Genomic DNA, 23,457 nt, shown 5'->3' with positions numbered 1-23,457 from the left:
CTTTGAGTGCAATCTTCTCTCACTACAGTTACTCTTTATACTTCACTATCAGTGGAGGCCCTTAAGTGACCAGTTAGGGTCACTTGAGGATCTTAGCCGACTGCTGCTGGGATTACCCTGGGTTCAAATAGAACGATGAACATGCACTGTGCACAACAGGTCAAACTGTGTGGGCCACTTGTCACTTTGGTAGTGGGGGTGGGAGGGGCTCCTTGATCAAAGGCAATGATCCACGGAATTGACATCGGAACATCAGGGTGTTTGTAATGAGGATCAATGAACTGCTATTCCTTCTGACCTCTCTCGCCCACAAGTCCCCCTCACCACATCACTTATATGAAGCTTGGCTCCTCGATAATCCTAGGGCTCTGGCATCTGTGGGTTGGTATCATTCCGGCAGCAATCACCACCTACTCAGTGACACTGTTGGCTGCTCGAGCTGCTCCAATCACGCATCAGCCTTCACTGGACCATACCTTTGTCCACAGGGTCCTGATTCCAGGGGTAGCCTGCAGGTGGCTTCACTGCTGCCTGATATTGTGTATAGTTCTGTTGACCTTTTCTAAGAAGGAAGAGTGTGGGTTTCTCACCAGCTGGCAGGCAAAAGCTCCAATACCACAAGAAGTTCTGCTTTCAGCTCATTTCCTGCCTTATTTCTATTCACTTTTGTCCCAGAGGAATAAATTTCTGTTACTCAATCTCTTCTGTCTTTCACATTCCTTCTGTCCCCATCCTCACCACCTCTTATGAAACCCTTTGTGTTTCAAACTGTTTCTAATTCTGGTGTAAGGTTACAAACTGGAAACATTAACCCTTGTTCGTTTTTTCACAAATGCCACCTCACCTACAAAGTCTGTTTTCCAGCATTTTATATAAGAGCAGCTATGATATCTATTCCTATTTCAATTTGATCCTGGAGCAATGAAAAGTTTGGAGGCAGATGAAAGGAAGGATCCAACAGTGCTTTATGTGGCCCAGCCAGATCCAACAATAAATGACTAAACCACCTATCCTCCATTTCTGTTCAAGTTTGCATTCTTCTGACTTGAGAGTGGAGATGAGGGTGGAACTTAACTTTAGAAAAAAACAGGGTGAGAAAAGACAGGGTAAGATTTCATGGAGTCTATTGTATCAAAGGCAATTTATCAATCTCTGCCTTGAAGACATTTAACGTCCCAGGCTCCACTGCACTCCATGACAATGAATTTCACAGGCCCACCACTCTCTGGCTGAAGAAATGTCTCCTCATTTCCATTCTAGATTTACCCCCTCTAATGCTAAGGCTGTGCCCACGAGTCCTTGTATTCCCGCCTGACGGAAACAAATTCCCAGCATCCACCCTTTCTAAGCCATGCATTATCTTGTAAGTTTCTATTAGATCTCCCCTCAACCTTCTAAACTCTAATGAATACAATCCCAGGATCCTCAGCCGTTCATTGTATGCTAGGCCTATCATTCCAGGGATCATCCGTGTGAATCTCTGTGGATACACTTCAGTGCCAGTATGTCCTTCCTGAGGTGTGGGGGCCAGAACTGGACATAGTATTCTAAACGGGCCCTAACCAGAGCTTTATAAAGTTTCAGTAGCCCATCACTACTTTTACATTCCAACCCTCTTGAGATAAATTACAACAGCACATTTGCTTTCTTAACCACTAACTCAACCTGCAAGTCAATCTTTTCAGAATTCAGTACTAGTACTCCCTGCTCCCTTTGTACTTTGGCTTTATGAATTTTCTCACCATTTATAAAATAGTCCATGCCTGTGTTCTTTTTCCCAAGGTGTAAGACCTCACATTTGCTTACGTTCGTCCAAGAAATGGCTGATGAAATTCATTCTCCTAAACTGTCTCAACTCTTTCTGTAGTCTCCCCACCTCCTCAGAACTACCCACCTGTCCACCTAACTTTGTATCATCAACAAATTTCGCCAGAATGCCCCCAGTCCCTTCATCCAGATCATTTATATATAAAGTGAACAGTTGCAACCCCAACACTGAACCCTGACCACTTGTCACCAGCTGACAGACCAAAAAAACCCCTTTTATCCCAACTCTCTGCCTTCTGTCAGCCAATCCTTAATTCATGCCAGTAACTCACCCCCAAGACCATGAGCCCTCACCTTACACAGCAGCCTCCTGTGAGGCACTTTATCAAAGGCCTTTTGGAAGTCGAAGTAATATCCACTGGGTTTTCCTGATCTAACCTACTTGTTACCTCTTCAAAGAATTCTAACAGGTTTGTCAGCACAACCTCCCCTTACTAAATCCATGCTAATTTGTTCTAATTCGATCCTGCACTTCCGAGAATTTAGAAATACCATCCTTAACAATGGATTCTAGAATTTTACCTATAACCGAGGTTAGGTTAATCAGCCTATGATTTTCCATCTTTTGTCTTGATCCTTTCTTGAACAAGGGCTTACAACAACAATTTTCCAATCATCTGGGACTTCCCCTGACTCCAGTGATTTTTGAAAGATTACAACTGACACTTCCGCTATTTAATCAGTCACATCCTCAGAATCTAGGATGTAGTCCACCTGGGCCAGAAGATTTATCAATTTTTGCACCTTTTAGCTTTTCAAGTACTATCTCCTTTGTAATGGTCACCATACTCAACTCTGCCCCTTGACTCTCCTTAAGTTGTTGGGATATTACTCATGTCTTCCACTGTGAAGACTGACACAAAGTACTTATTAAGTTCTTCAGTTATTTCCTTATCTCCCATCACTAGCCTTCCTGCATCAGATTAGATAGCGATTAGATTAGATTCCTTTACTTACAATGTCTAAACAGGCCCTTCGGCCCAACAAGTCCACACCAACCCTCCGAAAAGCAACCCACCCAGACCCATTCCCCTACATTTACCCATTCACCTAACACTATGGGCAATTTAGCATGGCCAATTCACCTAACCTGCACATCTTTGGATTGTGGGAGGAAACCGGAGCACCCGGAGGAAACTCACGCAGACACGGGGAGAATGTGCAAATTCCACACAGACAGTTGCCTGAGGCGGGAATTTGGATCAATTTGGAACGACCCAATCTCTACTTTTGCCACTCCTTTGTTTCTTTCTGTGATACATTTCCCGAGTTCCTTCGTCAGCCATGGTCGTCTAATCACTGTGCTCACCAACCCCCCACCAATCTTTCTTTTCTTTGGGATATACCTCTGTACTGTGTCCTCAATTACACCCAGCAACTCCTGCCATTGTTGCTCTACTGTCTTCCCTGCTAGGCTCTGCTTCCAGTCGATTTCCATCAGTCCTTCTCTCATCTCTCATGTCCCTGTAATTACCTTGATTTAAACTGTAACACCATTTCATCCGATTTTGCCTTCTCACTTTCAAACTGCAGACTGAACTCTACCATATGATGATTGCTGCCTCCTAAGTGTTCCCTTACTTTAAGATCTTTTATAAAGTCTGGCTTATTACATAGCACCAAGTCCAGAATAACCGGCTTCCTTGTGGGCTCCATCACAAGGTGTTGCAAAAAGCCATCCTGTAAGCATTCCATGAATTCCCTTTCTTTGGATCCACCGGCAACATTATTCACCCAGTCTATTTGCATATTGAAATCCCCCATAATCACCATGACCATATCTTTCTGACATGCCTTATTTCCCAGTACATCTTGCATCCCTGGTCCTGACCACTGTTGGGAGGTCTGTACAGAACTCCCATTATGGTTTTTTTGCCTTTGTGGCTCCTCAACTCCACTCACACAGACTCCATATCATCTGACTCTATGTCATTTAGTGCCATAGATTTAATTTCATTCTTAACTAACAGGGCAACTCCACCCCCTCTACCTGTCTTTTCGATAAATTGTTAATCCTTGGATGTTTAACTGCCAGTCCTGAACCCCCTACAACCATGTCTCTGTGATGCTCATCACATCATAATCATTTACGATGATTTGTGCTGTTAATTCATCTACTTTGTTACAAATGCTTCGGGCATTCAAGTAAAGCGCCTTAACACTAATTTTCTTATCCTCAAGATTTCCATCACCTCTATCTAATAGATCGTTCCTTTTTGCTTCATTCCTAATCTGCCTTGAACGTAAACCCTACACATATGCTAACCTGCTGCTTATCTTTCTACTTGACTCCATGTTGCTTTTCCTTTGTCTTCCCCCGATTCACAATTTTAAAGTCCTCACAACCACCCTATTTATCCTTTTCGCCAGAACACTGGTTCCAGATTGGTTCAGGTGGAGACCGTACCATCAGTACAGGTTGCCCCGGTTCCAAAACTGATGCCAATGTCCCATGAAACGGAAACCCTCTTTCCCATACTAATCTCTTAGTCACATGTTTACTTCCCTAATTTTCTAATCCCTATGCCAATTAGCACATGGTTCGGGCAGTAATCCAGAGATTATGACCCTCAAGGACCTGTTTGTCAATTTCCTTCCTCGTGCTTGATACTCCCCAAACAGGTTCTCCTTCCTAGCCTTGCCTATCTGAAGAAATATTGACCTGAATTTTTAGCCAGATGCAAAAGGGAATTTAAAAGTATTTGTTTCAGTGATTTGAATCCTTTATTTCCATGAGTTACAGTGAAAGGAGTGAATGTGAATGAAGAATTATGGGTGGCATGATGGCTCAGTGGTTAGAATTGCTGCCTCACAGCACCAGGGTCCCAGATTCGATGCCAGCCTTGAGTTACTGCCTGTGTGGATTTTGCACATTCTCCCCGTGTCTGCGTGGGTTTCCTCCGGATGCTCCGGTTTCCTCCCACAGTCCAAAGATGTGCAGGCCAGGTCAATTGGCCATGCTAAATTGCCCATAGTGTTAGGCGCATTACTCTTCGGAGGGTCGGTGTGAACTTGTTGGGCCAAACGGCCTGTTTCCACACTGTAGGGAATCTAATCTAATCTCTAAAAAGGGGGATACTGATGGACAGTGATAAGGAATAGCTCAGAAATGGCCCTTTACCTGATTTTATTGTCATCTCACATTGCTACTGTGCTCAAAGTCAAAAGGCCAGCCAAGAGATGGGCCTTCATCTTGTTGGGTGTTTTGCCTTAAGGCAGTTCCAAGCTACAGTACCATGACCTCCACCACCTGCAAGAAACAGGTCCTGAATCTACTCTAATTGGAACAGATATTGAACCCTGTGCTGTTGGCACAAAATTGGCACTTGGTGTCCAGCCAACTGAGCTAACTGTTGCCCCAAAAGTACTTCAATCCCCACCAATCCAAGAGGTTTGAGTTGCTATGGCAACATGCATACTCCATGTTGTAGCCTGAAGCTATTAACAGTGATGGAGAAGCTCCAGTTTCCTTTCCATCACGACTGATTTGGAACATCTATCCACTCTTACCCCCTACCATTAGCCTATGTTTGAAGGACTTTCAGCTGTAAAATGAATACATCTTCATTGGCCATCAGTTTCTGGAATATACAAAACTGGAAACTCTGCACTAGAATAGATCACGCAACTAGATCATGGAGCAGGAGAAAGCCGCTTTGTCCTTCCAGCCTGCTCCACCATTCGTTATGATCATGATCCATTGATGCTCAATGAGGAGATTTCACATCCTCATTGAATTTTACATTATTTAAAAAAAAACAGATTTTCAGATACAGATAAGTTTTCTCCTATTGCCCTAGATCTACCCTCTTTAGGTTCAGGAATTTGAGATCCTGTGGGATCATGTTGAACATCCACCCAAAGCCTCTGAGTGAGACCCACTCATTCCCTATTGAAAGTGAAGGGCACGTTGCCTGAGTCAGTTTCATGAGCTGGTCTAATGTGAGGGAAATTGGTAAATTACTAAAACCAAGTGAATCCCCTATGAGCAGCTCACCATTGGAGAAGGCCATTGGCAGAGGTGGCTGGTGCTTCATACTGGTGCATTTCGATCATTGTTATGATCCGTCTCAATGCTTTTTTCCTTCACCACCCCTATTTCCTTAGATCGCTTCAAGAACCAGAAATCTACCAGTGTAGAATATATTTAATGACTGAACTTCCTTAGTAGAGATTCACCATCCTCACAGAAGAAATATCTCTGTCTCAGTTCTAAATGGCTTACCACTTGTTCTGAACAGTTATCCAAGCCCTTGGTGAGACCACACCTGGAATACTGTGTGCAGTTTTGATCTCCTTATCTAAGAAATGGTATATTTGCCAGACAGTGGATACCGCACAGGTTCAATAGGCTGATAGCAGGGATGGTAGGACTGACAAATGAGGAATGGTTCTACTGGACTTGTATTCACAAGACTTTGAAGTGTTGAGAGCAGATCTGATTAAAATATATAAAATTGTAAAGAGGGCTAGGCAGAACAGTTGCAGGAGGATGTTTCTCTCCTGATTGGGAAGTCACAAATCAGGAAAGTCTCATCATGGAATTCCAGATGAAGGGCATTTACCCAAAACATCGCTTCTTCTGCTGTTCGGATGCTGCCTGACCTGCTGTACTTTTCCAGCACCACACTCACGACTCAAGACATGGAATAGACCATTTAGAACAGAGATTGTTTTATACATTCACAGGGTGAGGGCCTCACTGGCTAGGTCAGCATTTGTTACCCATCCTTAATGAGGAAACAATCTTAACTCAATGGGTAGTTGTGGAATTCTCTATCACAGAAGGTTGTAAACCAAGCCACTGAATATATTTAAGGGTTATGGGAAGAGAGTAGAACTACGACACAGCATATGGTGGAATGTGCTCAAAAGGGCTGAGTGGTCTACTACTGGTTTCCATGTTTCTAATCTGACTGAAGCAATAACAAATCAGTAATAACACTCAAGCGGTGATATTTTACTTTAATATCTAACCATTATTAGAAGGTCACCTGACTTTTTAAACAGCTACACAGTGACTGAATGGAAGAATTCTCAAATATTGAATATATGTTTCGATGTTGATTTGACCCAAGTCATAATCATCATTATAATTCTATTTTATTACGTATATATCAATTAAATATTCAAATTATTGGGTGAGCTGTAGTTTTCCATTTTTGAATATGCTTTTAAAATTCCTGTCTTTGTCTCCGACAAATTCATTTTAAAAGTAGCAACATTTAAACGTAGTTCCAGGTATGCCTGTAGGTGGTGCCGTAATAGTGGTTCCCACTGTAATTAAATGTTCTGCCAGTTCTTTGTTTCTGAATTAATGTTACATGACTGACTCCCACGCTCTAAGTGTAATTTAATCTAATGCTGTGCCTGTGACAAAGGAGCAGAGGCAGTAATTGCCAAAGAAAATGAAACATCCAAACCATTTCTTGTGCCCCCTGGGAAGAGTACTCAGATGCCTTTTTTCAGTATAACACTGTTAATGATCACCCATCACGCTTTCCCTTAAGGCCTATGCTACATCCCTTCACAAATCCCCCTTCACTGTCTCCTTCCTTTAATATCCTGACTTACTACTCTGTACCAATGTGCACCTCTCATTCTTTTACATATTTCCTAAAATAAATTGGTTGGTTAAAGTTTTACCTTACCGAGGCCTGCAAACCTCCCAGATCAGAACATAACAGGATTTCACTCCCCGGCTGTCAGTATCCTTCTGTCACAATTCATTCACATGCAAATTGGCTTATATCATTTGGAATTAAGACAAATCCCTTCACCAAAGCAATCTCCTTTCTGTTTGGGCAGTTGTCAACTTTGAAAGATTGCTAACAAGTTACGTACTTGTTACTCGTTGGACCTAGTTCGTCTGAAGTTGCCCCTTTAGTTACTTTCTGAATCTCCTGTACATGGTGTCCAATTGTTGCTATTTTCTTTTTCCTAATTTGCCATTTTATACTACATCTTTATCTAAAATAGGACTTAGCACCTCTCATTACCGCTGTCCTCCTCCACCCTGCACCCATGACTTCTAGCCTTGACTTAGCCCATCAATACAACAGAGGATGGGATATGTGCAGGGTCTTCCTATGTTAGGAGTGTTTGGTTTCACTGTCTCACTGAAATGCAGTATAATCTCAGCAAAACACAGGCTTTATCACTGAAGTTTTACAGCTGCACTCTGCTATTCCATTGGGGATAGGTATTTTTGAGCTTGAAAAATTAAAAAATAATTGATTTTACAACATACAGTTTATTAATTAGCAACATTGATTCTAAACAACAAACTCCGATTTGTAGCCCCACTTTGCTCAGGATATTATTCTCTATTACAAGCTGCTTGCACCATACAGATGTCTATTATGCTTAGGGGAAATTAGACAGAACCAAAGGGTGTGTGCAGGATTCACAACTTCATTGAATTTTACATTATTTAAAGAAAAAATAACAGATTTTCAGACACAGACAAGTTTTCTCCTATTGCCCTAGATCTACCCTCTTTAGGTTCAGGAATTTGAGATCCTGTGGGAACAAACTCGACTTCAACAGCTTCCTCATTTCCCCTTCCCCCACCTCATCCTAGTTTCAAACTTCCAGCTCAGTAACTGTCCCTTTGACTTGTCCGGACTTGTCCGACCTGTCTATCTTCTTTTCCACCTATCCACTCCACCCTCTCCTCCTTGACCTATCACCTTCAACTCCTCCCCCACTCACCCATTGTACTCTGTGCTACTTTCTCCCCACCCCCACCCTCCTCTAGCTTATCTCTCCACGCTTCAGGCTCACTGCCTTTATTCCTGATGAAGGGCTTTTGCCCGAAACGTCAATTTCGAAGCTACTTGGATTCTGCCTGAACTGCTGTGCTCTTCCAGCACCACTAATCCAGGATCATGTTGAACATCCACCCAAAGCCTCTGAGTGAGACCCACTCATTCCCTATTGAAAGTGAAGGGCACGTTGCCTGTGTCAGTTTCCTGAGCTGGTCTAATTTGAGGGAAATTGGTAAATTACTAAATCCAAGTAAATCCCCTATGAGCAGCTCACCTTTGGAGAAGGCCATTGGCAGAGGTGGCTGGTGCTTCATACTAGTGCATTTCGAAAGGCAAGCATTTTATAGAGTGAAGGATGGTTGAAAGTATAAGCAGCAGAAGGCAAAGTGTCAAATCCAAAAGTTGATTAGAGCCCACATCTTCTCAGAAAATGAGGTCCTGGAAAACATAACTGCTATTCACATTGTCCCAAGAACCACACAAACAAAAAAACATGGTTCTGACCAGGACTGTCTTGGTATGACTCCCCTTATGAATTAGGACCAGAATGAGATCATTCAACCCTCAACTTGCTCTGCCATTCAATCAGATCACGGGTGAACTATATGGGTTCTGAATTCCACATTCCCATTCGCCCAGTGTCACCTTGGATATCCTTGCCTAACAGGAATCTGTCGATCTTCACCTTAAAAAGATTCAGTAGCCCTGCCTCTAGAGACAGATAGTTCCAAAGCCTCAATCCTCACATCTCTGTCCTTTAAGGGTGGCCCCTAATTTTAAGACTACACCTTTTAGTCCTCCTCACTTTCCACATCTACCTTGGCAAGACCATTCAGTATCCTAGAAACTTAAAACAACCACCTATTACTCTAAACTGTAGTCAAAAGCCTTACCAGTCTAATCTTTCTTTATCAGGCCAACCATTCATTCCAGATATCAATGTACTAAACCTCATTGATGTTAATTGGAAAAAAGTTGCGTGACCTGCATATATCCCATTCTTCCAATTTGAAAAAGACCTGTTTATGCCTCATTCGTTTCCTGCCAGCCAACCTTCCACCTGTGCTAGTATGTTAAGCCCAACACTTTGCTGCTTTACACAGGAATCTTTAATGTAGCAACTTATCAAGAAGCTTCTGTAAGTCTAAGTACATGTCTCTTCATATTTTCAACGCCTACTTTGCAAGTTCCGACATATCATTCTTGCTGGCTGATCCTACTTCATCAACACGAGTATCAATCCTTTATATCTGTAATTCCCTTGGCTCTCCTAAAGTCAGCAGTAAATGTTTCATTGCATTTACTTTCTGCTTGCAAATCACAATTCTCCCTCCTATTTGATCAGATAGGCTGTTCCGCTTTGTTATTAAGCACATTATATTAGGTCGCCCCAAACATGTTGAAAACCTTTAATAATGACACATACCAACCAATTCTACTCAACCAACAGGCAAATTTGACACCTAAGACGTGTATGAGACTGAAACAGATTCTGCCATGATGCAGACACATGAATAGGCCTTCTACAAGCAATATTTTTCTGTGGTTCTTGGGACAATGTGAATAACAGTCATATTTTCTGAGAAGCCATGGACTCTAATCAACTTTGGATTCGACACTTTGTCTTCTGCTTCATATGCTTTCAACCTGCTTTTTACAAGCAATGAATATCTCAAGATGCTTTACTGCCAATAATACTTTTAAAGTGTACATATTGTAATGAAATTTTAAAAAGCTTGTGTTTACTCAGCAAGATGCTACAAACAGCAATGTAATAAAAATCAGATTGTCCTTTTCTTCTGTGATTTTTTTTGAGAATGAAATATTGGCCAGGACACTAGAGGCAACTCCTCTGCTGTTCTTTGAAAGAGTGCCACAGAATTCACCCGATGGGGTAGACAGGTTTAACATCTCATCCTAAGGATAGTGCCTCCAAACTCCTGGCTCATCGGCCTGGATTGTTGTTCTTTAGTCTGGAGCAGGACTCCACCCACAGCCTTCAATCTCAGGTACAAGAGTGCTACCAAGCTGGAGATCAATGTGAGATGGCTCCATTCTCATTCCTGGCAGAAAGTGGAGAGCTCTTCAGACTGGCTCAGCTGGATTTCCCGTGCTTTCAATCTCCTAGCAGAATCACAGCTCAAAATTGAATAAGCAGCTTGTTGTGATTGGAACAAGGTTAGCCTGGTGGACTTCATGGAATAAGTTCCCAGATTGGACCTGGTTAACAGTTCCAAACAGGGAGCCCTGTCTGACAGATATAGAGACAGGAGTGTCAGAGGTTCTGTTCACTCCGGGAGCCAATTCTAAGCTAGCTGGGCCAGTTTCATGTTCTATGCACATATAAATAAAGGGGGACTTGGTGACGGGATACCATCCTCTGTGCAGTTATTTCACAGCTACGGAATGTTTTTTGGTCTCTCTGGCTTTGTTTCTCTTATCCAATCTCTACCCACAGTCTGTTTCTCAGCCTGTCCCTTACTGAGGTACAGTCAGTCATTTTCCCTCACTGCAATTTGTTTTCTAAGTTAGTGGAATACAAACTAGTAAAAATATACCATTAAGGAAATGTTTATCCAATCTCTTTTCTGTCACTTGTGCACACATCATCTTTTATCTTTCTGCAAGAAAGATTGAATGTAAATGTTACACTTCAGTACCATCCTGTTTTGCTTTCCCAGTGCTATGAACCTACCTGCAGCTACTTTGGGCATCCAAATTGCAAAAAAAAAATTGACGCATACAGACTGAATGAAGAAATTAATCTGAACCCTCACAATGCTGTCAACTCAGTGGCTATTCACTTTGTGAACCAAATGCCAATTATTCATCACTGTAGCTAAACAAGATTAAATTATTGTTTCCTAATACATTGTGACATATGAAGCAGTCAGCATTTTTTTACTTTTCAAAAGGTTCAAACACCGGACTAAGCTTCCCCAATGGGTTCCTGACTCTCAGGAATGATACTGCCTACCAAAATGGGTCCAACTCCATGAAAATAGTAGCCAGTCTAAAAATGCCCATTGACTGACACTGGATTGGGCAAGGGTGGAATTGCTGTGCGTTGGGATTTCTACTGCAATTATCCCATGACAAGAAAAATCCTACTCACCAGGAATGAGAGTCTAGAATCCTGGATTTGGGTCCTTTTATCCCACCATTGTCACATCATATCTGCCTCTGCCATGGCATGAAGAGAGGCTTATAACTCTGGGTCTAGAAATCTCACCTGATAAGAAAACCTAGTGATTAAAAAAATCAGAATGCAAGTTATGGGAGCTGACAGATCAAATGGAATAATCAGGGAACAATGTTTGACTATAAAAATAGCAATTATTGTGTCACACCTTCAATAATGAGAATTCCTGTAATCACACAACTAGAAAGAGCACCAAGTAATATATTGCTATTACTATTGTGTTTTCTGAAACAATGCCCTCACAAAGCACATTCACTGTACAATATATTGAGAAACAAACTTTGTGGAATGCAATTTTGACTTGGTTTGATTTGTTATTGTCACATGTACAGAGATGCAGTGAAAAGTATTGTTGCTAGCCACACAAATCAAACCTTCCATAAATACATCAGAGGAGTAGAACAGAATGCAGAATACAATGTTACAGAAATAGAGAGAAGGCACAAAGAAAGTCATGTTCTGCCCCAATCTTGACTTTATTTTAATGGAGTAATTTTGTGGCAATTAGTGAATATTGCTGAAATAAAACACATTTTGTCAAAGATAATCATCCTAAACTCTTCAATAATTTAGAGGGAAAAAAACACAAACATTTATTCTGCACTAGAGGAGAATGCTGACAAGTGGACTCTGACAGGTACAGGCATTGCCATGGAGAATACTAATTGACAGTTCACAGCCAGGCTTTGTTTAAATTTTAAACCAGGCAGGTTAACTCTGTTGGGAGAAAGCGAGGACTGCAGATGCTGGAGATCAGAGTTGAGTGTGTGGTGCTGGAAAAGCACAGCAGGTCAGACAGCATCTGAGGAGAAGGAGAATCAATGTTATAGGTATAAGTCCTTCATCAGGTTAACGCTGTTGGTCAAGGCATTGCCCTGAGAAACATATTAGAGAATGGCTGTCAACTATTTTATTGAGTAGAAATATGCACGTGCATCTGCAAAGAACTGAGCCCTGTGCATGTACAGTAAGCACACATCACACAGAGCCCAACTGAAAATCCTAAATTTATTTTAATATGTGAAAAAGGTGCCTTCAAAATGTCATTATGCATTTAGAACATCAAATACGTAGGAATTCACTTGCAAACTCATGTTCAAAGCATTGTCAGACAAATCAGTAAAATATGCTAGCATAGGTTTATTGCATCTGGATAGTATTATTTGTGCTAGTTGTAAGCTTGATCTTATGCAGACAAGGTTCATGTAAACATGAAACATTAGGCTTTGAAGCATTTGGATTAGTCATGATTTGACCATAATAGCGTTTGACCTTCTTTTGCTGATGGGCTACCTTCACAACAAAAAAGATAAATAATTCTGTTTCTGAATATATAAGCAGTCACTTGAGCCACATTGTATTAACATGAACATCAGACTCATGTTAGATATCACTATTTCAAATCATCTAAAAGAAGCCAGAACGCAAGTGTTCAATCATGCTGTGACCTTTAAATGGAGGTGAGCACAACATCTGTCAGTTCTCAGTAAGATATCTGCAGACAGAAATTACTTAGTTAGTGTTTCCTCCTTAGTGTTGTCTTTTCTGCATTAGGTATGGTACTTATATCAAAATAGATGGTCAGTGTTCATGCTGTTTTACCTTTTGGGAGAAAGTTTATGGCTCCTGTAATTCAATATCCAGCAAAATGGCAATTTGCAGATCAGCAAACTTCAGGCACAACTTTTGATACTAATTTACCAAGTAAGACCTTGAAGTGAATACAGAAACAACAACAAAAACAGAAATTGCTGGAAAACCTCAGCAGGTCTGGCAGCATCTGTTCCAAGGAAGGATCACTGGACCCAAAATGTTAACTCTGATTTCTGTCCACAGATGCTGCCAGATCTGCTGAGCTTTTCCAGCAATTTCGGTTTCTGATTTCCAGCATCTGCTGCTCTTTTGGCTTTTATTTTGAATAGAGATGCACCCTGATGTTCAATGGAACATCAACTGTGCACTAAACATTCAACATACATAATCACACTGCCAAGAACTGTTCATATCTTAATTAAGAATACTATAAGAATCAATAGAAAATGTTGTTATATAAAATAAAATTCTTGGACAAAAATCAGTTTTGCACTTTACCTAATATTTTAGAAGTCCCGGTCACTCCAACTTTCTCTGCATTTCTTTACTCAACCACACATACACTCTGTGAATCTTCATGTTCTGAACTTGCTAAACATTGATAACTACACATTGTATTCACATCATTTACTACATCAGGTATTATTGGTAGCAATGTCTTAGGACTGGTTAGAATTTATTGGCCTAAATTGTAGAGAATTTGTAATAAGTGGTGAGACCTGACAAGGTGGTAGGCAGGACTAAGATGTGGAATTCTCACCTTCCTTTCTAACAGGTCCTGTTTGTGCTGGTGGGGAAAAGGGCACTGCATGAATTGCATGAGAGGAAACCCAAACTGAGCACAGCCAGCAAATTTGTTTGCTGAGTATAACTCAGTTCAATTATTGTTGCTTGAAAAGCCCTCAACTGCAATTGGGAACCATTAATTTTTGAAAGAGATATAAATGGCTGGAGGTGGAATTTAAAATCATTTCTCATGATCTGGAGTGATTTAAATCCCCAACCCAATAAATTTTGAAAGTTAAATCGGAGGCTTTCATTTACAGTAGAAGAAAATTTGTTGCTGGAGTGCATTGATAACAGACCATCTGGTGTAGCACAGAAAACAAAAATGTAGCCATCTGTTTATTGAAATTTCAGTACATTGTATTGTTTAGATTTCCTAAGTTTGATTCTTTCATAGTCAAGCACATTATGAATGCTTGGCTGGGTTCCAAAAGTCCAGAAGCAGCTACCTCATCAGCATACTGTATCGATAATTTAATGCATAGTTATAATATTAAGTAATTGGCTTTATTTGATATGGTAAGTGAAATAAATGCTTTTTTAAAAGAATTGATTGACCACGTTGGTTTGTACATTTTTTGAATGGATTTCATGAATGAGAATGTATTTTTAAAGTCATCAAGGAGGCTTGAAAATGAACTATATTAGATTGTTTGAGTGAAACAGTCATGGAGGTGGAATATGGGTATGAGTGAGGTAGTATAGTGAATTTGAGAGAACGAGAGAAATAACAGGAATATGGAGGTTATACAAGAATATTGAGGTGACATAAGTACAAGGACTCGTGAATGTGGCATAGGGGCAATGGGGGGTATGGGGTTTGATTGACGGTTGCTGGGCCGAGAGTAAGGAGGGCTATAGTATCAAACAATTAGCTTGAAGGATCAGAGAACAGAGGTGGTCCTTCAAATTAGCCTGCCTTGTTGTTCATCCACCTCCAATCTGCTTTCAGAGGTAGCAAGACCAATTCGACCCCAACCCCATTTCCTCAAAATAAAACCCTTTTAAGAAGCCGCCAATTTTCCCAACATGACCATCCTACACTCTCCATGAACGTCTGGTCAATTATTTAGATTAGATTAGATTACTTACAGTGTGGAAACAGGCCCTTCGGCCCAACAAGTCCACACCGCCCCGCCGAAGCGCAACCCACCCATACCCCTACATCTACCCCTTACCTAACACTACGGGCAATTTAGCATGGCCAATTCACCTGACCTGCACATCTTTGGAGTGTGGGAGGAAACCGGAGCACCCGGAGGAAACCCACGCAGACACGGGGAGAATGTGCAAACTCCACACAGAGAGTCGCCTGAGGCGGGAATTGAACCCGGGTCTCTGGCGCTGTGAGGCAGCAGTGCTAACCACTGTGCCACCGTGCCGCCCATTTCTTTTATATCTCAAATGGTAATATAGAACGTCAAGTTTCATTTTGGCAGAACTGCAAAAGTACTGCTTGCAAGCAGCAAAGCCAGGCTAGAGTCCTGACACTTAATGCCAAACAATACAGGGACAAAGCCATGTCACTGGGAGAGTACGGCTAAGGAACTCTTGCACAGAATGAGTTGCAACCAACGATCTCTTATTTCCTTGAAATCTAAAGCCCTCACTCCTGTACCATTATTCCGGCTATGTATTCTTCAGTCTCACCTTCCTATTTTTGTCCTCGCCTGCATGTGACACTTTTTAGCAGAAAGTGGAGTTTACTAATTTTGAGGCCATATTTGTTAATACGCTACCTAGCTCCCCAAGTTCCGATTGCAGAACTGGATTCCTCATCTTATGTATGTTGTTAGTTCCAATATGGACCACATCTTGTGGCTGTTCACAGAATGCCCTGCAACTGTTCTATGACTTTGAATACTTCAGCAGCAGGAACCAATCCTGGATTCAAGTTGATGGACACAGAAACGTCTGTCTGTTCCCTGAATTAAAGAATACACACTGCTCTCCCACCCAGTGTCCTTGCCAGTATCTGGAATGGGAAACCAGTTAGCAAGTATTCCTGCACCACCTCAATGTTCACACAGTCCCTATTGGCTTGCTTACCCCGAAGGTGTGTTGTGGCCACCTGTCTAAATATGCTGTGCCAGTTGTTCCCAGCCTCATGGATGTGCCTCTGAAACTAAAGAGCTGCAGCAATGCCTAGGTGAGAGGTGGAGGCTGATAGCACTTGCTTCAGTGAATACATTCAGCATTCGTCTTCAGTAGATTTAGTAACCGCTTTCACACTGGTTGGCTCAGGAACAAAGAGGTGAGATACAGATGTCATTGCTTAATTAAGGAGCCATAGCAAAGCCCACAGGAAATTTCCCAAAGCTGTACCAGTGCCAACACTTCAGCAGGGTCTGCATGTTGAAAATTCCACCCTTTGTGTTCTCATTACAGCCTCAGTTAGTTTTTCATTGCTAACAAACCAGGATACATTACATTCCATCACTTTATCTAAGTCATTAACATAAATTGCAAATAACAGAGGCTCAATTATTTATCCATATAGCATGCAACTAGCCTGTCTCCCTGAAAATGACCCATTTATCTCTGCTCTCTTTTGTTAATCAACTCTCCATCTATGCCAATATATCACTATATTCCCATGGGTCCTCATTTTGTGTAAGACCTTTCATCTGGCACCTTATCCAGTGAATTTTGAAATTTATTAATATACCACAGCCACTAATTCCCAGTTACATCCAAAAAAACCTCCATTACACTTGTCAAACAGGATTTTCCTTCCATAAAACTATGTTGACAATATTTATGTTATGACTTTCTAAATGCGCTGTAACTACTTCCATAATGATGAATCCCAGCATTTCCATTATGACCAGATGGCCCATCGCTCCCCAATAACCTTCTCTCCATCTTTTGAAATCATAGTGTTATGTTTACTTATTTCTAATCTTCTGGGAGTGTACCAAAAATCGAGAGAATTTTGGAAGGTCACAATCAGTTCATCAACTATTCCTACATGTGTCTCCACAGGACGCAAGGATGTAGGCCAGCAGTTCCAAGGGATTTGTGATCTTTAGTCCCAGTAATTTCTCTATTTCTTGTTCTTGACTAATATTAATTGCTTTAGGTTTCTTCCTTTCATTAGGCTTTTAGTTCCCCATTACTTCTGGTACTTATGTCTTTTATCCTTACTTCTTTTATATCTCAGCCATTTCTTAATCACCATTACAATTTCTGCTATCTCAGCAGCCAAGAAGTCTACCTATAACTTGGGATCCACCAATATCTCAGGATCCTCTGTATTTTTACCTAGAAGGTCTTGCAATCGGTTGACATATTTCTTTCCAGTTTACTTTTATGTTGCATTTTTACATTTTTTTTTTAAAAAGTGAGCATCATTTACTTATTAATAAAATTCTCCCGAATCATTAAACAGATAGGTCATTCTGCTATAATGCGTGTTTCATCAACACGAATTGGAGACACAAGTTTTTAAACGTGTGTTGGGCTAGAATGTGATTTATATCGCCAACACTAAGCACTGACTCTAAAGCGTGATTTTTCTATAACTGGGAAGTGCGCAAGAAGAACTGACTGTTCTGCTTTTCTTGGTAACACTAAGAGCCTCTTTGAATCTAATGCTTTCCTAATTTCTTCAGCTAGCCATCAATGAAGCTGTGAAACTCTATTTAGTTTTTCAATAAAATGCACATTTGTTGCAATTGCTTATCATTATAACACCTTTTATATCAATTTTGCAACTCACGTAAATAGGAGAGGATTTGTTTTTAAACTTTGCAATTAGACTTATGGTTAGATATTTGAGTCTTGAACTCAACGTGAAGTTCTATTGCAATATTCTGGATTAGTGGTGCTGGAAGAGCACAGCAATTCAGGCAGCATCCAAGTAGCTTCAAAATCGACGTTTCGGGCAAAAGTCCTTCATCAGGAATAAAGGCAGTGAGCCTGAAGCATGGAGAGATAAGCTAGAGGAGGGTGGGAGTGGGGAGAAAGTAGCATAGAGTACAATGGGTGAGTGGATGAAGGTGATAGGTCAAGAAGGAGTTGGTGGAGTAGATAGGTGGAAAAGAAGATAGGCAGGTAGGACAAGTCCGGACAAGTCAAGGGGACAGTTACTGAGCTGGAAGTTTAGAACTAGGGTGAGGTGGGGGAAGGGGAAATGAAGAAGCTGTTGAAGTCCACATTGATGCCCTGGAGTTGAAGTGTTCCGAGGCGGAAGATGAGGCGTTCTTCCTCCAGGGGTCTGGTGATGAGGGAGCGGCGGTGAAGGAGGCCCAGGACCTCCATGTCCTCGGCAGAGTGGGAGGGGGAGTTGAAATGTTGGGCCACGGGGCGGTGTGGTTGATTGGTGCGGGTGTCCCGGAGATGTTCCCTAAAGTGCTCTGCTAGGAGGCGCCCAGTCTCCCCAATGTAGAGGAGACCGCATCGGGAGCAACGGATACAATAAATGATATTAGTGGATGTGCAAGTAAAACTTTGATGGATGTGGAAGGCTCCTTTAGGGCCTTGGATAGAGGTGAGGGAGAAGGTGTGGGCGCAGGTTTTACAGTTCCTGCAGAGGCAGTGGAAGGTGCCAGGATTGGACGGTGGGTTGTTTGGGGGCGTGGACCTGACCAGGTAGTCGCGGAGGGAACGGTCTTTGTGGAAGGCGGAAAGGGGTGGGGAGGGAAATATATCCCTGGTAGTGGGGTCTGTTTGGAGGTGGCGGAAATGTTGGCGGATGATTTGGTTTGGTCTATTGCAATATGTCCAGTCTTCCCTGGAAAACTCCTGTGGGATTATGCATTAACCATGTATCATTACACAGGACAACATCCAAAATAGTGACAAAGGTATAAAATAGTCTCCTCACTGACTGGTTCCATGATGCATTAATCTAAGAATCCTCAATCATAATTTCTGGGCTAAAGGTTTTAATTACAAGGCAAACAAGAAATATCGTGATGAATTTTCATGGTCCTGAATAACACAGGGAGCAGTCAATGATTCCTTTGATGTAGAAATGGATCGGTGATCACTGGTACCACATCTTAGAACTCTGCAGCTGGTAACCTGAAGCTGAAATAACGCCCATATAGTTGAAGATTCTCACCTTTTGGCTTCATTTTGAGGACGGAAGGCTTACTAGAAGACTCTGTAACCGGGGCTGGTGACTCCCTTAGATACCCCTGATTGAGACCCTGTGTAGGTCAAACGTAGCCAATTCTTCAACCAGGGCAATTGTGCAGGAAATGAGAGATCTGCCGAATTTGAAGGTCAGAGTTGTGGACCAGTCTGGTGGAGCCTGGCAGTATCTTCCAGACAGGGTGAGCTGCACAATCCCAGCATGCAGTACTCTGCACAACTGGAATGGGCAGAGAGGGGATTGTGATAGAAGCTGAACAGCTGGGAAAGAAGCTGTAGTCTGCTGTTGAGGAAGGCATTGAGGAGGGACATCACCTTCTAAACGATATAACACTTCAATGTCAGGTGGAACATGCCAGACGTGATTTATAGAATCCCTACAGTGTGAAGCAGGCCATTTGGCCTATCAAGTCCACACTGACCTTCCAAACAGCACCCCACCCCATCCCTATAATCCCTCAGTTCCCATAGCTAATCCACTAGTCTGCACACCCCTGGACATTTTGATTAGATTAGATTCCCTACAGAATGGAAACAGGCCCTTCAGCCTAACAAGTCCAAACCAACCCTCTGAAGAGTAACCCAACGAGACCCATTCCCCTGCCCTATATATACCCCTGACTAATGCACCTAACACTATGGGCAATTTAGCAAGGCCAATTCACCTGCACATCTTTGGATTGTGTGAGAAAACTGGAGCACGGGAGGAAACCCACGCAGACACGGGGAGAATGTGCAAACTCCGCACAGACAGTTGCCTGAGGCAGGGATCTAACCCAGGCCCCTGATGCGGAGAGGCAACAGTGTTAATCACTGAGCCACCATGCCACCAGCACGGCCAATCCACCTAACCTGCACAGCTGTAGACTATAGGAGAAAATTGAAACACCTGGAGGAAGCCCACAGAGACATGGGCAGAATGTGTGCAAACTCCACAGTCACCCGAGGGTGGAATCGAACCCAAGTCCCTGGCGCTGTAAAGCAGCAATGCTAACCTCTGAGCCACTGCAGTAATGGAGTCATACAGTATGGAAACAGACCCTTCAGTCCACCCTTCTGTGCTGACTATAATCCCATACCAACCTAGTGCCACCTGCCTTGCGCTTGGCCTATATACCCCCAAACATTTCTTATTCATATACTTATCCAAATGTCTTTTAAACGTTGTCACTGTACTGACCACTTCCTCTGGAAATTCATTCCACACATGAACCACTGTCTAAAAAAGGTTGCCCCTCCTGTCTTTTGTGAAATATTTCTTCTCTCACCTTAAAAATACACCCCCTGGGCTTGAAATCCCACACCCTAGTGAAAAGACCCCTGTCATTAACCCTATCTACACCCCTCATAATCTTATAAAACTCTACAAGGTCAAACCTCAACCTCTAAAATTCCAGTGAAAAATGTCCCAGCCTATCCAGCCTCTCCTTACAACTCAACCCCTCCCTTCCCAGCAAGATTCTAATAAATCTTTTCTGAACCCTCTCCAGCTTCATAGTTCCAGTCAATGGGAGCTGGGTTCAGTGATCCTTCAATAACTGTAAAATTATTGATGTTCAAGAAGCATGTCATCCATCCCTATTTGATACCAAAAACAAATGCAAATTTTCTTTTTGTTTGTTCTCTGCTTTTGCTGTTAATCATAGAATCCCTACATTGTAGAAACAGGCTATTTGGCCCAACAAGTCCACACTGACCCTCCAAAGAGTATCCCAACTAGACCCATTCCCCTACCCTATTAATCTACATCTACCCCTGACTAATGCACCTAGCCTACACATCCCTGAACACTATGGGCAATGTCGCATGGTCAATTCATCTAACCTGACCATCATTGGACTTTGGGAGGAAACGAGAGCACCCAGAGGAAACCCACACAGACACTGGGTGAATGTGCAAACTCCACACTGACAGTTGCCTGAGGCAGGAATCGAACCCAGGCCCTTTGTGTCATGAGGTAGCAATGCTAACCACTGAGCCACTGTGTTGTTGAATAAGACTTAAGATGTTGAACTGTTTGAAGGCTTTCCAGCATGTGATGTTGCCACACAAAACAATGATGAGATGTTCCGCTATTTTTCAGCATTGGGGAAGAACAGAACTTCCTTACACAGGACTAAAAACAGTAATACATTTGCCAACATGAGCTCACTTTTTCAATGAATATTACCCATGCCCCCATTCTGCCCTCAGATCATTCCATTTTTTTTGTTCTCCTCCCACTACGTGCACAGTAAAGGATGGCTCCTAGCTGGCAGAGCTCAACCATTGCTGGGTGGATGAGAAAGCGAGCAGGGCACCTTAAAGGCATGGCACATACATCAGGAGGTGAGTCGTGAAAAATTCATGTGATAACTTCCACAAGACACCCTCCACACAACAACCCAAATTTGACACTTAGTCAAAACATTTTGCAAAAGAAATTTCAGCCCATGGTGTTTGTTGAAGCTGATCTGATCACAGATCTTTGTACAGTGCTTGATTGTTTTAACCTGTGAGTGGAGCTTCTAAATCAAGTGACTAACTGCTGATTTTCAGAAAATTCAAGACAGCGGCTAGACATGCCGCTCTGTGCTGTGGCATATATATAAAATAGCCAAGCCATGAATTTATAACTATATTTGCATTACTCTGATTGAGTAATACAGTCTGACATGAACTCAACCCAAACTTAACACTGTATACTCAGGTCATGTTGCAATACAATGCAAAGTTATGTAACGGTCTCCCTGGAGGGGCATAAACTTTTCATGCACTATTCATCCAATATTTGCAGTTGGTGTATCAGCTTTCTGTGCTGGAATGCAGTGTCTGCCTGGCTGCCTGACTTTCTATCTTGGTAAAACCCTCGAATAATGGCAACTGCATTAATTCCTGTGGTGCCTGGTGCTTATGCACAGTGTTGATCCCCCAGCATTCAAGATTAAAAGACTACAGAGTGAAAAAATTGTTTTGTGAAAAGCTTTTATTTCTTTCGAAGCAGACTCTGAAGTGTCCTTTCCTTTGGGACTCAGATTCTGTCCCTAGACTTTGCATTTACCCCTCCAACCTTTGGAACCAGTATTTATCCTTAGTCACTTCCTAATTCAGACTCTGTCCCTCAGAGAACCAGATTATCCAAGGTTAAACTCGATGAAAACTCTAAAGACAACAAGACTCCCTGAGACTCGCTCCCTGCAAGTCAGGTTTAACTATGTAAAAGTCATCAGTGTTCAAAGGTCAAGTTATTGAATGCATAGGAGATGCACATCAGTTCCATTTAACGGGGAATGATGACATTAAATCCAATTGAATGAATCAAATTTGTTGACTTTAATCCATATTAATGAATGCCCTGCCAATTAAGAGTAAGCTCCCTCTTGGTTACCTTCCCATTGCCAACACAGTCAGGAGCAGTTTACTCACTGACAAAGTTCTAACATGTCTCTGTATTTCTGTGAATTCAACTACCATGTTGCCCATTCCAGCGTACCCCATACAATCCAGGTCAGACACATTTTGGGGGGATAAAATTGGATACAGGCAGAGACAGAACAGTGATTGTGTTACATTGGTTTCCTTGTACAGTACCCACTTCATTCAGTTCCAAATGAATTAATGTGATGGACGGTCAAGTGCCATTAATGAAAAATGCCGCCGGTTGTACATCCTCTCCCTTCACCAATTTTACTGTTAATTCTGAATTGAGTTTTTGCTGACTCAGATGCCAAAACATATCAGAAAATCTAGTGCATGTCTATGAAATTCTTTCAAATTTCTCTCAATTTTCTAGTAGTTATGTCTAACTAATCTTAAATTGGAAGGTAATATTCCTTAATTCTTGCAATGAATTTAATAGCAGAACGTGAGCCGTTAATTCTCTTCTTAAGCAGGCAGCCCTAGATCTAACTTTGCAATTTGCTTTGATAAGTGTACAGTGAAAATTACCCGGAGTAAGATAGCTAGGTTGACTACTAGATTTTAAAACAGACAAAAAAATGTATTCACAAAATTACACAATGAAACGCAAAGAACATAACAAAGAACTCCTACAGAACTCAGACTATCCAGCTAGACTTCATTATGCTGTTCCAAATACACACAACAGTCCCAATAAGCAAACTCACTTTAAGTATTAGTATAAAATGGAACACATGCTTACAGGTTGAAGTGAAGGGCAGAAAAGAGACAGAGTTGAAC

At 41.9% G+C, this 23,457-nt stretch overlaps 1 protein-coding gene across 9 annotated transcripts in view; it reads right to left on the bottom strand.

Moving 5' to 3' along the window:
* The window catches only part of LOC140488060 (bifunctional heparan sulfate N-deacetylase/N-sulfotransferase 4-like), a 905,491-nt gene that overhangs the window by 858,395 nt on the left and 23,639 nt on the right, over window positions 1-23,457 (bottom strand). For 6 of the 9 annotated variants that reach the window (XM_072587776.1, XM_072587868.1, XM_072588796.1 and 3 more), the window contains one exon: window positions 11,713-11,842. The exons of 2 other annotated variants lie outside the window; for them this stretch is intronic. The gene's annotated coding sequence lies outside the window, so the exon portion shown is untranslated. Of the gene's footprint in view, window positions 1-7,478; window positions 7,558-11,712; window positions 11,843-23,457 lie in introns of those variants that run through there. One more of the 9 variants, XM_072588113.1, reaches the window with a different exon arrangement.

This window comes from Chiloscyllium punctatum, chromosome 1 (assembly GCF_047496795.1).
Source record: "Chiloscyllium punctatum isolate Juve2018m chromosome 1, sChiPun1.3, whole genome shotgun sequence".
NCBI lineage: Eukaryota > Metazoa > Chordata > Chondrichthyes > Orectolobiformes > Hemiscylliidae > Chiloscyllium > Chiloscyllium punctatum.
The sequence above is the reverse complement of the archived record's forward strand: the minus strand, read 5'-3'. Positions and strand labels throughout refer to the sequence as shown.